The 14,516-nt window shown below is 47.7% G+C and overlaps 1 pseudogene; it reads right to left on the minus strand.

Moving 5' to 3' along the window:
* Positions 1-12,400: 12,400 nt before the first annotated feature.
* Positions 12,401-14,119, minus strand: LOC147313804 (uncharacterized; annotated as a pseudogene).
* Between the last annotated feature and the right edge of the window lie 397 nt (positions 14,120-14,516).

The following is a 14,516-nucleotide window of genomic DNA, read 5'->3' on the forward strand; positions in this document are numbered from 1 at the left end:
GGGGCGCGGGCAGGATGCGATCGCTGCCGTCTTCTCCACCTGTGGACGCACCTGCCCGCCCCCCAAGTGGTACCCCAGATACTGCACCTCCCTCCGTCCAACCGCACACTTCTTCGGGTTGGCCGTGAGCCCCGCCTGCCTCAGGGACTCCAGGACCGCGGCCACCCGCTGCACGTGCTCCGCCCAGGTGTTGCTGTGGATGATCACGTCATCCAAGTAGGCAGCAGCATACGCAGCGTGCGGGCGCAGCACCCGGTCCATGAGGCGCTGGAAGGTGGCAGGGGCCACGAACAAGCCGAACGGAAGCGTAACGAATTGGTACAAACCGTACGGAGTGGAGAAGGCCGTTTTCTCCTTGGACTCGGCAGACAAGGGAATCTGCCAATAGCCCTTGGTTAAATCCAGGGTTGTGAAAACACGGGCCTTGCCCAGCCGATCCAGGAGCTCGTCGACCCAGGGCATGGGATAAGCATCAAAACGTGACACTGCATTCACCCTGCGATAGTCGACACAGAACCATATAGACCCATCCTTCTTCACCACCAGAACGATGGGGCTACACCATGCGCTGTGCGACTCTTCTATCACTCCCATCCTCAGCATATCAGCCAATTCCCTCTGCACGATTTGCTGTTTATGCTCAGGAAGCCTGTAGGGCCGTGAACGCACCGTCACGCCAGGCTGCGTTACAAAATGATGCTCAATGAGAGACGTCCGGCCGGGCAGGGGGGAGAACACGTCAGCAAAACGCTGTTGTGGTAATTATGTTTTACGGAGTCGTGGCTCAGTGAGGACATCCCGGACTGCGCGCTCAAGCTGGAGGGCTTTCATCTGCTGCGCGCGGACCGGCAGGCCGCTCTCTCCGGTAAAACCAAAGGTGGAGGTGTCTGCTTCTACATCAATAGTGGCTGGTGCACAGATGTAACAGTGATTGCTCAGCACTGCTCTCCCTCTCTGGAATATCTTTTTATTCACTGCAAACCGTTTTATTCTCCGCGGGAGTTTGCTTCATTCATCCTGGCCGCTGTTTACATCCCGCCAGACGCGGATGCGCAAGCAGCTCAGTGCGCACTCGCAGAGCAGATTCTCCACACGGAGCGGACATACCCGGACTCTCTCATCATTGCTCTTGGGGACTTTAACAAAGCCAATCTGAGCCATGAGCTTCCGAAATACAAGCAGTATATTAAATGCCCGACCAGAGAGGAGAGGACATTGGACCACTGCTACAGCACGATCAGCGGGGCCTATCGCGCGGTGCCGCGCGCTTCACTCGGACTTTCTGATCACGTCATGATCCACCTAATCCCCGCGTACAGACAGAGGCTGAAGCTCTCCAAACCTGTCGTGAGGACCAAAAAACTGTGGAGCAACGAGGCTGTGGAGGAGCTTCGCACGTGTTTGGAGACCACAGACTGGGACACATTGAAGGCTGCTTCTAACAGCTTGGACGAGTTTACGGACACTGTCACCTCCTATATCCACTTCTGTGAGGACAGCATTGTGCCATCACGCACCAGGGTGAGTTATAACAATGACAAACCCTGGTTTACCCCTAAACTCAAAAAGCTGTGGCTGGAAAAGAGTAAGGCGTTCAGAAGCGGAGACAGGGACTGCTACAGAGAGGCCAAGTACAAGTTCACTAAGGAAGTGGACATTGCCAAACATCAGCACTCTGAGAAGATGCAGCAGCAGATCTCAGAGAATGACTCGGCCTCTGTGTGGAAAGGTTTTAGGAATATTACAAACTACAAGCCTAAAACCCCCCACTCCACTGACGACTTGCTCTTGGCCAACACCCTCAACGACTTCTACTGTCGTTTTGACGAGCCATCAGGCAGCCTTCACAGCTCCAACGACCCCAACAATAGAGGCACTTTGGACACTCATTCCCCCACCTCTCCCCCCTCCATAGAGCCATCACCACCTTCAAACTGTTCACCTACAACACCCCCCTCCTCACCCCACACAAAAGAGGATTTCACACCACCTCCTCCGACCACAACTCTTCATATTCATGAAGCAGATGTGAGGAAGCAGTTTAAGAATCTGAATGCTCGGAAAGCTCCCGGCCCAGACGGTGTGTCTCCTGCCACCCTCAGACACTGTGCAAACGAGCTGGCCCCAGTGTTTTCTGGCATCTTCAACTCCTCACTGCAGGCATGTCATGTGCCTGCCTGCTTCAAGTCCTCTACCATAATCCCTGTCCCCAAGAAACCTAGGATCACTGGACTAAATGACTACAGACCCGTGGCTCTGACATCTGTGGTCATGAAGTCATTTGAGCGCCTAGTTCTCTCCCATCTCAAGACCCTCACGGCCCCCCTCCTGGACCCCCTGCAGTTTGCATATAGAGCCAACAGGTCTGTAGACGACGCCATCAACATGGCCCTACACTTCATCCTGCAGCATCTGGACTCCCCAGGAACCTACGCCAGGATCCTGTTTGTGGACTTCAGCTCTGCCTTCAACACCATCCTTCCAGACCATCTCCGAGGCAAGCTTTCCCAGATGAATGTGCCTGATCCCATCTGCCGGTGGATCACTGACTTCCTGACGGACAGGAAGCAGCACGTGAGGCTGGGGAAGAATGTCTCGGACTCCCGGACCATCAGCACCGGCTCCCCTCAGGGCTGTGTTCTTTCTCCTCTGCTCTTCTCCCTGTACACCAACTGCTGCACCTCCACCCACCAGTCTGTCAAGCTAATCAAGTTCGCAGATGACACCACCGTCATTGGGCTCATCTCTGACGGGGATGAGTCTGCCTACAGGAGGGAGGTTGAACGTCTGGTGTCCTGGTGCAGCCACAACAACCTGGTGCTGAATGCCCAGAAGACAGTGGAGATTATTGTGGACTTCAGGAAGCACACAGCCCCACTCCCCCCCATCATCCTGACTGACACCCCCATCACCTCTGTGGACTCATTCCGCTTCCTGGGTACCACCATCACCCAGGACCTGAAGTGGGAGCCCACCATCACCTCCGTCATCAAGAAAGCCCAGCAGAGGATGTACTTCCTGAGGCAGCTGAAGAAATTCAACCTGCCAACACGGACGATGATGCAATTCTACACTGCAATCATCGAGTCCATCCTCACCTCCTCCATCACCGTGTGGTACGCTGGAGCCACTATCAGGGACAAACAGAGACTGCAGCGTGTTGTGCGCTCTGCTGAGAAGGTGATTGGCTGCAGACTCCCATCTCTGCAGGACCTGTACACCTCCAGGACACTGCGGCGTGCAGCCCGGATCTCAGCTGACCCTTCTCACCCTGGACACAGTCTGTTTGACCTGCTCCCCTCAGGCAGGAGGCTCCGGTCCATTCACACCAGAACCTCTCGCCACAAGAACAGTTTCTTCCCCTCTGCTGTTGGACACATGAACAATAACCACATGACTGTCCCCGCCACTAACACATGACCCTACGCTGTGTCACTGCATCATTTCATGTCTGGCACTGATCACCACCTGCACTCATGTATATATCTTTCTACGTAGCACTCATAATTCTTATTCTCATGTATATATCTCATGTATATCTCATGCACATATCTTTCTTTCTACATAGCACTTTAATTCTTATTGTCTGCACTGAAGCACCGCAGCAATTTCCTAATGTTGTAAACCTCAACATCTGGCAATAAACCCATTCTGATTCTGATTCTGATTCTGATTGTAACACGACAACGTCCGCTCTCTGGGCCTGTGTGAGATGGTCATCACAAGGGAGGGAGGCGGGGATGATGGAATTTGGCACCTCCGGCCCCAACTCATCTCTCTCCTTAACCAGGCTTACCAGAGAAGCGGTTTCAACCTCTCTCCACGCTTTAAGGAGATTGAGGTGATAAATCTGCGTGGCCCCTCCCCTGTCCGACCGAGTGACCTCATAGTCAACGTCCCCGACTCGCCGTGTGACCACAAAGGGTCCTTGCCACTTGGCGAGCAATTTCGAGCTGGAAGAAGGGAGTAATACAGGCACTTTGTCTCCCGGTGAAAATTGCCCGAGTCTAGCCCCTCTGTCATACAGGCGTTGCTGACGCTGCTGAGCCTGGAGCAAATTCTCCCGTGACAACCTCCCCAAAATGTGGAGTTTAGCTCTCAGGTCCAACACGTACTGAATCTCATTCTTGGCGGGGCTCGGACCGTCCTCCCAGCTTTCTTTAATCAGGTCGAGCACCCCGCGTGGCCTCCTGCCGAACAGCAGTTCAAAGGGAGAAAATCCCGTGGAGGCCTGGGGCACCTCCCGCACTGCGAATAACAGAGGGTCTAGCCAGTGATCCCAATTGCGTTCATCCTCGTTAATGAACTTACGAATCATGGACTTTAAGGTCTTATTCAGCCGCTCCACCAACCCGTCCGTCTGAGGGTGGTAGACGTTGGTCCGAATAGATTTAATGCCCAGTAATTCGTACAGTTCCCGCAGTGTACGAGACATAAACGACGTGCCCTGGTCAGTCAGTATCTCTTTCGGGATTCCGACTCGGGAGATGACCTGAAACAGTGCCTGCGCCACACTCTTTGCAGAGATGGTGCGCAGCGGGACTGCTTCCGGGTACCGCGTTGCATAATCCACCAGGACTAACACAAAGCGGTAGCCGCGTGCACTCCGGTGAAACGGCCCGATGAGGTCCATGCCAATGCGTTCGAACGGGACCTCTATGAGTGGAAGCGGACGCAAAGGCGCTTTTGGTATGGCCGGCAGATTAACAAGTTGGCAGTCCGGGCAGGACGCGCACCAGCGGCGCACATCCGCTCGGATGCCCGGCCAATAAAATCGGGCCGTTATTCGCTCCAGAGTTTTTTCGTATCCCATATGCCCTGTGTGGAGAAGGGAAATTATTTTACTGCTATTGTTAAATAATTGTCATCAGTACCATTGCATTAATAATATAATCTGGAGTTTATATTGCATTCAGGGGTTGAACAGTGTGTGTCTTTCAGAAAGGCTAAAAGTCACAGGCTGACAGGAAACAGGCTTGCAGAGAGTTTGCACAAGCAGGAAGTTATTTTAAGCAACAGTATGATCATTGCTTTAACAATGTAACAGATAGCTTTAAGAAGGCCTTAAGATGCTTATGCACACAGTTATTATGTTTAGTAGAGGTTCTTGATTAAAACATTTATTTAGTAAAAGTCATATCCATAGTTTCAGTTCGATTATTACACATACGAGAGTGGTTTCTGTCTCTCTGTCTGGTGAGGGGTCAGGAGCTAGTCGCGAGGTGAAACAGGGTGCAATTGTGGTTAGCACACAGACACACACTTAGTTAGAGAATCATTTATAGGTGAAAGTTTAATTATGTTTTGCTGATGTTGCAAAGAGCAGTTTGTCGCAGAACTGCTGCGAGCATCCGGCAGTGACAGGAAGCACCTGTTGTGAAGATAGGAGACAATTGTTCTTTTAAACTGTGTCAAAAGTCGTTGTGGTTTTGATTTGATCTATGTATAAAATGTGTCTGTGACGTATGAAGGGGCGTCAGTAAACAAACCCTGATGCTATAAAATATCTGTTCATGCTTTGATTAAGTCGAGGACTACTGGCTGTCTGCGTACAGAGTGTCTTCCCACGCGTGTATTCATTAAAATCATTGTTTGACCAAAGATCCTCTGGACCATGGGTGGTGTGTACTCTCCTTCCTCAACTTTGAATCTTAACATTTGGGGGCTTCGTCCGGTGGTTGAGGAGGGAGAATTGGAGGTTTAGATGGAGAAATTTGGTGGTCTCTGAGGTGGTCTGACGGGCAGACATGAATTCCAGTGGTCTAAGTGAGTGGGCATAAGCCGGCTTATCCAAAAGGTAAGGCACTACCTGTTGAATTATTTCCAAAGTGTGCCAAATTGGAAATGATAAAATTTAAGTCTACTCACTGAAGTTACTGGTGGATGTCTGTTTTGATTTTGATGAGAATCTCATGACAGTACTGAGGATTTAAAGCAGTTGGACTGCTGGAAAGGATTTAATGCGGTTGGACCGCGGGGAGCAGTTGGACTGCTGGAAATGATTTTAGTATGTTAGGGAATTTGGTTATTTTTTGGTTATAAGGTTGGACCTGCTTCAGTCTTACACTTTGTTGGGTGTTTTACTGTTGTTCCAAAGTATTATAAATTACTCAAGAACGCCAGTTGGACTGGTAGGAAGCGCAGAGCCCGGAGGTTACGCTCCCTCCTTGTCGTGGACGCGCGACATTGACCTCTCGGCGAAGAGGGATAGTTCAGTGTGGCTTAACTGTGGGGTACAGGGCATCCTGGAATTAAGCTAGGAGTTAGAGTCTCCTTACCGTTTGGAACGGTACCTGCGCTTTTTTGGGCAGCAAAGGTTGGACCTTGGGTGTTGGACACTTTTAAATTGAGTTAGGGATTTTAGAAATGAGGCCAGAAACAGTTAAAGTCTTGATACTGGTTAATTGATCGCAAAAAACTCAGGGAGTTTATCGGTTAGACTGTTATGTTAAATTTGTCGAAATTCGATAGGTGTTAAAAGGTTTAAAATCTGTGCAGTTGTAAATATAAGACGTCTGTAATAAAAAAAGATCTCTGTGGGTCGAGTCAGCAATGCACTGACTTCCTGCTGCTATTCTTAGATGAAGAGTGTGTGTGCATGCAAATGAGGCAGCTGATGCAGAGCGCATGAGAGGACTATGCTTTCGGTTTTGTGTGATTATTCAGTCCTATAACTATTGTTTGCAAATGTGGATAAATGTCTGCGATTAAAATGCTGGCTTAGTAAATAATAACATTGTAAATATATGAATGGTGACAGCGTTTCAAAATAGAATATAAGAATTGTTTGTGTTTAAAACCAACGTTTAGGTAAGAAGATTTAAGGTGGATTTGAAGGCATAAACAAAAAATAAAAGGGTTACAGTCTGCAAGTGTTGTTAATTCATGAGCTGACTGGATGCAGAGTAAGTGGAGTGGTCATCCTGAGAGGATTGAATGATACTCTAACTCTGTGGTCAAGTCAGACATAGGTTTTAAGTAACCATGAGCCACTAATAAGCGTGACAGATTAATGAATATGTGTAAATTGAACTTGTTAAATAGCCTTAATAGAAGTATCTCAATGAACACGCAATGAAGTGGACTTTTTAGGGGTAGTTTACCATTGATACCATAAAAAGCAACTTAATTAGTAGTTCAATAACAAATTTTAAAGATAACCTTTGTTATTTGATAAGAGAGAGAAAAATTCAGGTTACATATAGTAAATAAATAAGGGAATGTTAATCTCTGCGTCATTCCACACTGAAATTTCAATTGTAGGGGATCATTTGGAGGTGAATTGTGTAGGACACGGGGAGACAGAAGAATCTCCCCATGAGTTTTCGGTGTGCATAGAAATTGAGGAGGCTGAACTGGAAGCCTGACTGGGTCGTTGTTTTTGTTTATTTGAGGGTCTGCTGGAAATTTGTGAGAACGACCACCTTGATATGTGGGAGCCTTCTCGGGCAGCGATTTTTTTGTTAAACATGTGGCAGGCTGTGCAAAATGGAGGAAGCTTTGACATGATGAATAAAGGTGTGAGAGGTATTTCTTTGGTGATGTAAAGTAGGAGGTTTTAAAGTTTGAAAGTGTTTTTAATTTGAGAGAGGCATGAGTGATGTTATAAGAGTTTGAGTTTCTTTTTCTTTCAGTTTAAAACACATAAGTACATACACTTGGTACACCTGTTTACTCTTTGACTTTATTAAAACAGACGGTGTATTTGAGTTTGAATTTCAGTAATTGTATGTTGATATGGTAATTTAGTTTTATGTTAGGTGAAGGAGATGTCCATCTCTGCGTCTTGCAGGATCGAAAGTGAAAGTTGAAGGTTGTGATGTGAATGCTGTGAGTACTCGATTTGAATGATTCTGTGTGAGGTGTACAAAATACTAAATAATAATAACACTATGAGAGTTGATAGTAGAGTGAGTGCAAGGTGATGTGTGAACAGAGGAAGTCTGAGAGAGAAGTGTGTGCGTAGGCAAAATGCAGAGTGTGTGTGTGAAATAAGGGAGTATTGTTTTTACATCAAGGTTTAGTAGAACTAAAGTAGAACGTCACAAACAAACAAAAGAAGGTAAAATGAAGAGAGAAAATAATGTGGTTCCCTGACCGGGAGAGAAAATAACTGACAATTACATTAATGAATAGAAAACACACATACACAAAGTGCCATATGTGAAATTATTCTAGGAAGGAGTCAGAAGTGAGATAGTTTAATATAAGATGCAATGAAGGAAGCAGCTTACACTCCTTTAATTCCCAGAGCCAGTGTGTTCCCTCCCCTGCCCACTTGGGCCCCGTATCAGGCGAGTATGGAAGGCTGGATAGCCCATGACGGGTAAGATCCCACCTCGAAACCCTGGGACAACCTAAGGCAGGCACAGTCACGATTATTCGCCTCACTCAGTCCCGGTGAGCTCCGACTCACTGGTGAGATGAAGTGAAGAGGATGGGACCTCAAGGGGTAAAGCCGCTGGGCTAAGGTGGAGGTGGAAAGTGGCAAGTGGAGCCCTACCTTCTGGCTGAGGACAAGGAATGCTGCTATTTAAGGTAGGAAATCAGAAGTTGGGTTAGTAAATTTGGGGAGGAGAAAATTGACTGTTTAAAGGCAAAATTATGAAGGAGTCTGACACACTGCAAAAGCACCATATGCAAATTCACACACACAAACAGGAAATGCATTAAACTTATAAAGACAAGACAAGCTCATGGAGTTTAATGCAGAGATAGAGATTAAACCTGGCTAAGAACACAAACATATGCAATGAAGAACAGCTTGCTATTTTGTATGAATGATACAATGGTGTGAATGTTTAATAAAATACATTTGAGTTTGTAATTGAGGAATAGAAGAAGCCATATGACGAAGGAACTTCCTGAGTGTGTGTGTGACTGTGACTTTCAGGAAGAGGAAGCATAGCAGAGACGAGAAGTGCAGATTGGGGTGGGGAATTTATAGTTTAGTGATTATATGATGTCGTAAGGGGTCTTATGCTGAATTTAAGAGCATAAGGGGGTGATTTTTGTGTGCAAATTGAGTGGTTTTAATGAGACTTTTGGTGTATTGAGGAGGTGAAATTATGTGGTGGCAAGACTTGTGTGTTTAAGGTTGTTGAGGTTGTTGTGGTGAGGGGTTGATTCTGTCAGTTAGGTTGTTGTTGTTATTTTTGTTTTAATAGAGGGAGTTTTAGGAAACATGGACATGTCTAAAATTGGGCCCATTATTTTGTAACAGTGCACTTAAAGAAAATCTGTCAGGTGATTTTGTTTTTATGAGCTAACAATCAGCTCTATTTTTTCATTTCTGTTTTAAGCAGGCCTGCAACAGTGAATAACGGCGCTGAAAATTCTCGGGAAGAGCAAATATAAGGCGGCTTTCCAGATTACAATTGGCTGAGGAGAGCTACCTGTGGGGACTGATCAAGGTCGTAAGTCCCTGTAAAAAGGATTTTATGCGAGTCAATCCAGTCCAAAAGCATAAAGAAATATTTTCCTATGGAAAATAAAAAATGACTGAGCTCATTTTGCTGAGGGTGGAGTATCTGATCGTGCGGGAAGCTCCACTATCAGCAAATACATGGTGTGACTGCATGTGAGTGAATGTGTGACTGCATGTGAGTGAGGATGAATTAATGTGGACAAACAATTTGTTTTTACCAGAGAAAATTTCTGTTTTGTTTTGTTGACTGGGGTTAGATTATGGGATTATAGTATATTGTTGGGAGAATGCCAAATGCTAAAGGGGAAATATTTTTTGATGTAACTCAGTTACCATTAATTGTAGAAACACATGACTGATAACTGTTCTGTTTTAAGTTTATTTTATGACATACATTGGATCATGAGTGGGGAAAACTGAGCATTTTAAGTTTTGTATAGTATCTTGACACATGAAATGTATCAAGATAAAGGGGGGTTTAGGGTTTAATAATTTAATTGTTTAATAATTTAGGATCATTTTAGGACCTTTTGGGTTTTTGATCATTTGGATATGGTAAAACTGAAACTGTTATTTTTAAGTTAAGGTTAAAGGATTAAAAGTGAACTTGTCACGATTTGCGAGGCAAGCCGTGTGGAGTTGTAGAAAAGGACCCAAAAGGCGGCAGCTCTGGTGCAGGTGAATATTTATTTACAACGGTGGGCACAAAACAGCACTGGTGGAAAAACAAGAAACCGGAAACCTAAACTGGGTAAGCTAATAACACAAACCAGAAACGAGACGCAGGGAGACCGAGGGGAAACAACACAGACGAACCAGCAACTACCATAACAGAAGACACAACTTAAATACACCCAGAGAAAGTACGGGGAGAACACAGACATAACAGGCTGGGGGAAACATGGAATAAATACAAAGAGAGACGAGAGCTCATAAATACACAGAGGGGCACAAGGGGGTAAGAGTCACAAAGGGAAAAAACACTTAGGGAACACCACAATAGGACACCTGAGAAAACCTGGCCTAAATAAGGAGCGAAAATACAAGGAACCAAGAATACTGGGCCAACATGGCCCAGGACCATGACAGAACTGAATCCTGTTTAGAAGATACAATGCTGGTTTTTCAAAGCTGTGAATAAATCTTAGAGGGAAAATTAGTGAGGGTTGAAGGAGTAGAACAGGTTTGATTTTTTGATCTTTAGAAGAAGTGGTTATAATGTAGGCTTACACATACAGATATTACATGGAAGGTATTTTTAGGATAAAGGGGGAGCTTCTACGTAGAAATGATTTTTATACATATTGCATTTTGTGCTTTTAAAGGAGTTGTGGCTCAAATTTGTCTCTGGAGGGTCACGAGCCTTTGGCTAGCGCTATGATTAGCCAATCTACTGTGAGGATAATATGAGTTCATGAAGGATTGCACACGCTTACAGACACAGAGTTAAGAAACACACATGACAGTATTGATTCCAGGCAAAAGGCCTTAAATTCATTTAGCTTTTAACTGAACTTAAAGAAGGACCAAAGAGGAAGGAAAGCATATATTTTGGTTAAGTCTGATACATTAGAATTAGAAGGTATTGTTACATTAAAGGGAGAAAATGAAATATAAAGGCTATACCAAAATGGGTTATAACATAGGAAATGTGAGGTTAAAATGAAGTTAACACATAGGAGTTGTTTCAAGGCAGCATTTAGCTATGATGAAATGTATACAGGAGTAATTGCTTATATGCTTAAACTTAATTGATTAAAGTGGTTGTTTTCTTTTAGAGTAGAGGAACTTGCAGCAGCGACAATTTGTGCACAGGATGTTGATGATCAGATAAGGGAAAATAGAGCGAGCAACCGGACGTGAAAGCAGGGCTTAAAGAGTTTTAAAGGGATGAGTAACGTTGAAGAGTATACATAAATACAAGTCAATAAGTTAAGAAGATAATTAGGATCAGGCTTTTGATTAAAGAGTCCCAGATAGGATAAGTTAGGGAGGTGCAGGAAAAGGTGTTTTGTTTCTTTTGCAGAAGATCGATCTCGGCGACCACAGGAGGGGCGAGGATCCTGGAGATCTCGAGGTCCGAGACCACCAGAGAGGGTCTGCGTGAGGACACAATGTATTGTGACCTCTGGTGTTCCAGAGGTCAAGAGAGGGAGTGTGGAGAAGGGAAATTATTTTACTGCTATTGTTAAATAATTGTCATCAGTACCATTGCATTAATAATATAATCTGGAGTTTATATTGCATTCAGGGGTTGAACAGTGTGTGTCTTTCAGAAAGGCTAAAAGTCACAGGCTGACAGGAAACAGGCTTGCAGAGAGTTTGCACAAGCAGGAAGTTATTTTAAGCAACAGTATGATCATTGCTTTAACAATGTAACAGATAGCTTTAAGAAGGCCTTAAGATGCTTATGCACACAGTTATTATGTTTAGTAGAGGTTCTTGATTAAAACATTTATTTAGTAAAAGTCATATCCATAGTTTCAGTTCGATTATTACACATACGAGAGTGGTTTCTGTCTCTCTGTCTGGTGAGGGGTCAGGAGCTAGTCGCGAGGTGAAACAGGGTGCAATTGTGGTTAGCACACAGACACACACTTAGTTAGAGAATCATTTATAGGTGAAAGTTTAATTATGTTTTGCTGATGTTGCAAAGAGCAGTTTGTCGCAGAACTGCTGCGAGCATCCGGCAGTGACAGGAAGCACCTGTTGTGAAGATAGGAGACAATTGTTCTTTTAAACTGTGTCAAAAGTCGTTGTGGTTTTGATTTGATCTATGTATAAAATGTGTCTGTGACGTATGAAGGGGCGTCAGTAAACAAACCCTGATGCTATAAAATATCTGTTCATGCTTTGATTAAGTCGAGGACTACTGGCTGTCTGCGTACAGAGTGTCTTCCCACGCGTGTATTCATTAAAATCATTGTTTGACCAAAGATCCTCTGGACCATGGGTGGTGTGTACTCTCCTTCCTCAACTTTGAATCTTAACACCTGCCATAGGGTTATAATGAGCCGCCTGGAAAATTGTTTCCCGGCGGCCCTGCGGCACCAACAGCTGGGTGTGCATCACCTCCGTGCGAGCGTCACGACTCACACGGTATAACCTATCTTTCGACAAAATGAAGCGTGGGTAGGTCCGCACGGCTTCAGGGCGCACCACGTGACCATCAATCTCAATCACTTGGTCAAAGGCTGAGCGTAGGGTATCGTCACGAGACTGCTCCAGTGGGAAATCACCCGTGGGGGGAACTTCTGGAGCCGGCGGGACTACCTGTGAAGGACCCGCCGTCTCCCCCTCCCCAGAGTCAGTGTCGGACGACCCCGCGTCACCACTGAGCGCCGCGCAGACACTACATGCTACTAGCGGTCGTGACCGCACCCCCGCGTACTGTCCCAACAGATGACAAAACCCCGGCCAATTCGTGCCCAGAATTAGGGGATGCGACAGGCGCGGGCTAACCGCAGCCGTTATTCTATGCGTTTTACCCTTATACTTCAATAACAGCGGCACTATGGGATACCTGTGAACATCACCATGCACACACCTCACCTCCACCCATTCTGCCTCCAGCAATGCCCCGGGGCGAACCAAACTTTGGTGCACGAGGGTCTGCATGCAGCCCGTGTCCACCAAAGCATGGCGTATACCCCCTCGAGTCCTTACCGGAATGCTGTATTTCCCTCCCGGACCGGGAGAGGGCGCTGGGGCACCGGCAACGCGGAACACCTGCCCCACCTTCATCAGAGGACAGTCCCTCCTCAGGTGTCCCGGCTGTCCGCACTTCCAGCACTCCTGCCCCGGCGTCTGTGCTGCTCTCCGTGGCTCAGGGGCAGCGCTGCTTAGGTCCGGTCCCTGGGAAGGCACAAACGCAGCAAAAGGATTAGTGGGGCTCAACGCCAGCGTCCGCTCTGCCTGCCCTGGCACAGGCATCCAGCGCCTCGGTGCCGGCACCAGGGCTTGTCTGTTCGGCCTCCGGCCGCTGTCCCCGGGCTCCCCCGCTCTAGCGGCAAGGTGGTCCTCCGCCAACGTCACCGCCACCTCCAGACTCGCGGGACGGTGGCACCTGACCCATCTCGCCGTCTCTGCAGGCAGCCCCTCCACGAACTGCTCCAGCACCACTTTGCCCACCAGCAGCGTCTCGCCTTCTGACGATCCCGGCTGCAGCCAGCGTACGGCCGCGTCATGCAGCTTCCAGGCCCAAGCAAACGGCCGATCCGCCACGGCCAGCCGACAGGCCCGGAATCGCCGGCGATGATCTTCAGCGGTGAGCCCCAACCTGTCCACCACCGCCCGGCTCATGTCCTGGAAGCTGCCCCTCGAAGCCGGCGGCAGACCCAGGGCCGCCGCCCGAGCCTCCCCTGACAACAGAGGAAGCAAACGCGGAGCCCACTCCGCCTGCGGCCACTGGCAGGCCTCCGCCGTGGCACGAAAAGTCTCCAGAAAAACCTGGGGGTCGTCCCCGTCCCCCATCCGGGGCACCGCCACCGACAGTGGTGGGGGCTTCGGCGGGGCAGCGGCGGCAACCAGTCGCTCCAGAACCAGAGTCTGCCGGTCCGTCTGCTCCTGCAGCGCAGCCAGGTGGGCCCGCTGGGCCGCTGCCTGGTCGTGGCTCATCTTTGCCATCTCCGCCAGCATCTGCGCCAAATACTGCAAAGGCTGGGCGGGCGGCGCAGCCTGCGGGTCGGACATCCCCACACCGGCAGGCTCCTGGGTTTCGGCACCACTTGTGGAGTATACCAGGCCCAAGCACACACACACGCAGATCCGTATTGCCAAGGACCACATTTATTGATGTTTACACAGCAGACAATATGACGCACAGACTGACAGCTCTCGATCCCAGCTGATGTGTGTCTCTTTTCCCTTAGCGCTCTTCCACTCCTCTCCGCCTCACTATATAAAAGGAAGGAAAGCCACCATCAGTCCAAAATCGCCATCAGCTGTTCTTACCAGCACCGCCCCGTCGAGCTCACTGCACCACTCCTCCCCTGCAGCCGCGCCCCGGACCACACCTCCGCCACACATACATACATCTACCTCACTCTGAAATTTTGCCTTCATTTATTTATACTATTTGTATTTTATC

Source organism: Aulonocara sp. 'chitande type north' Nkhata Bay, linkage group LG14 (genome assembly GCF_057382095.1).
Source record: "Aulonocara sp. 'chitande type north' Nkhata Bay isolate Kocher_YH1m ecotype deep benthic linkage group LG14, A_spYH_male_GT1.1, whole genome shotgun sequence".
NCBI lineage: Eukaryota > Metazoa > Chordata > Actinopteri > Cichliformes > Cichlidae > Aulonocara > Aulonocara sp. 'chitande type north' Nkhata Bay.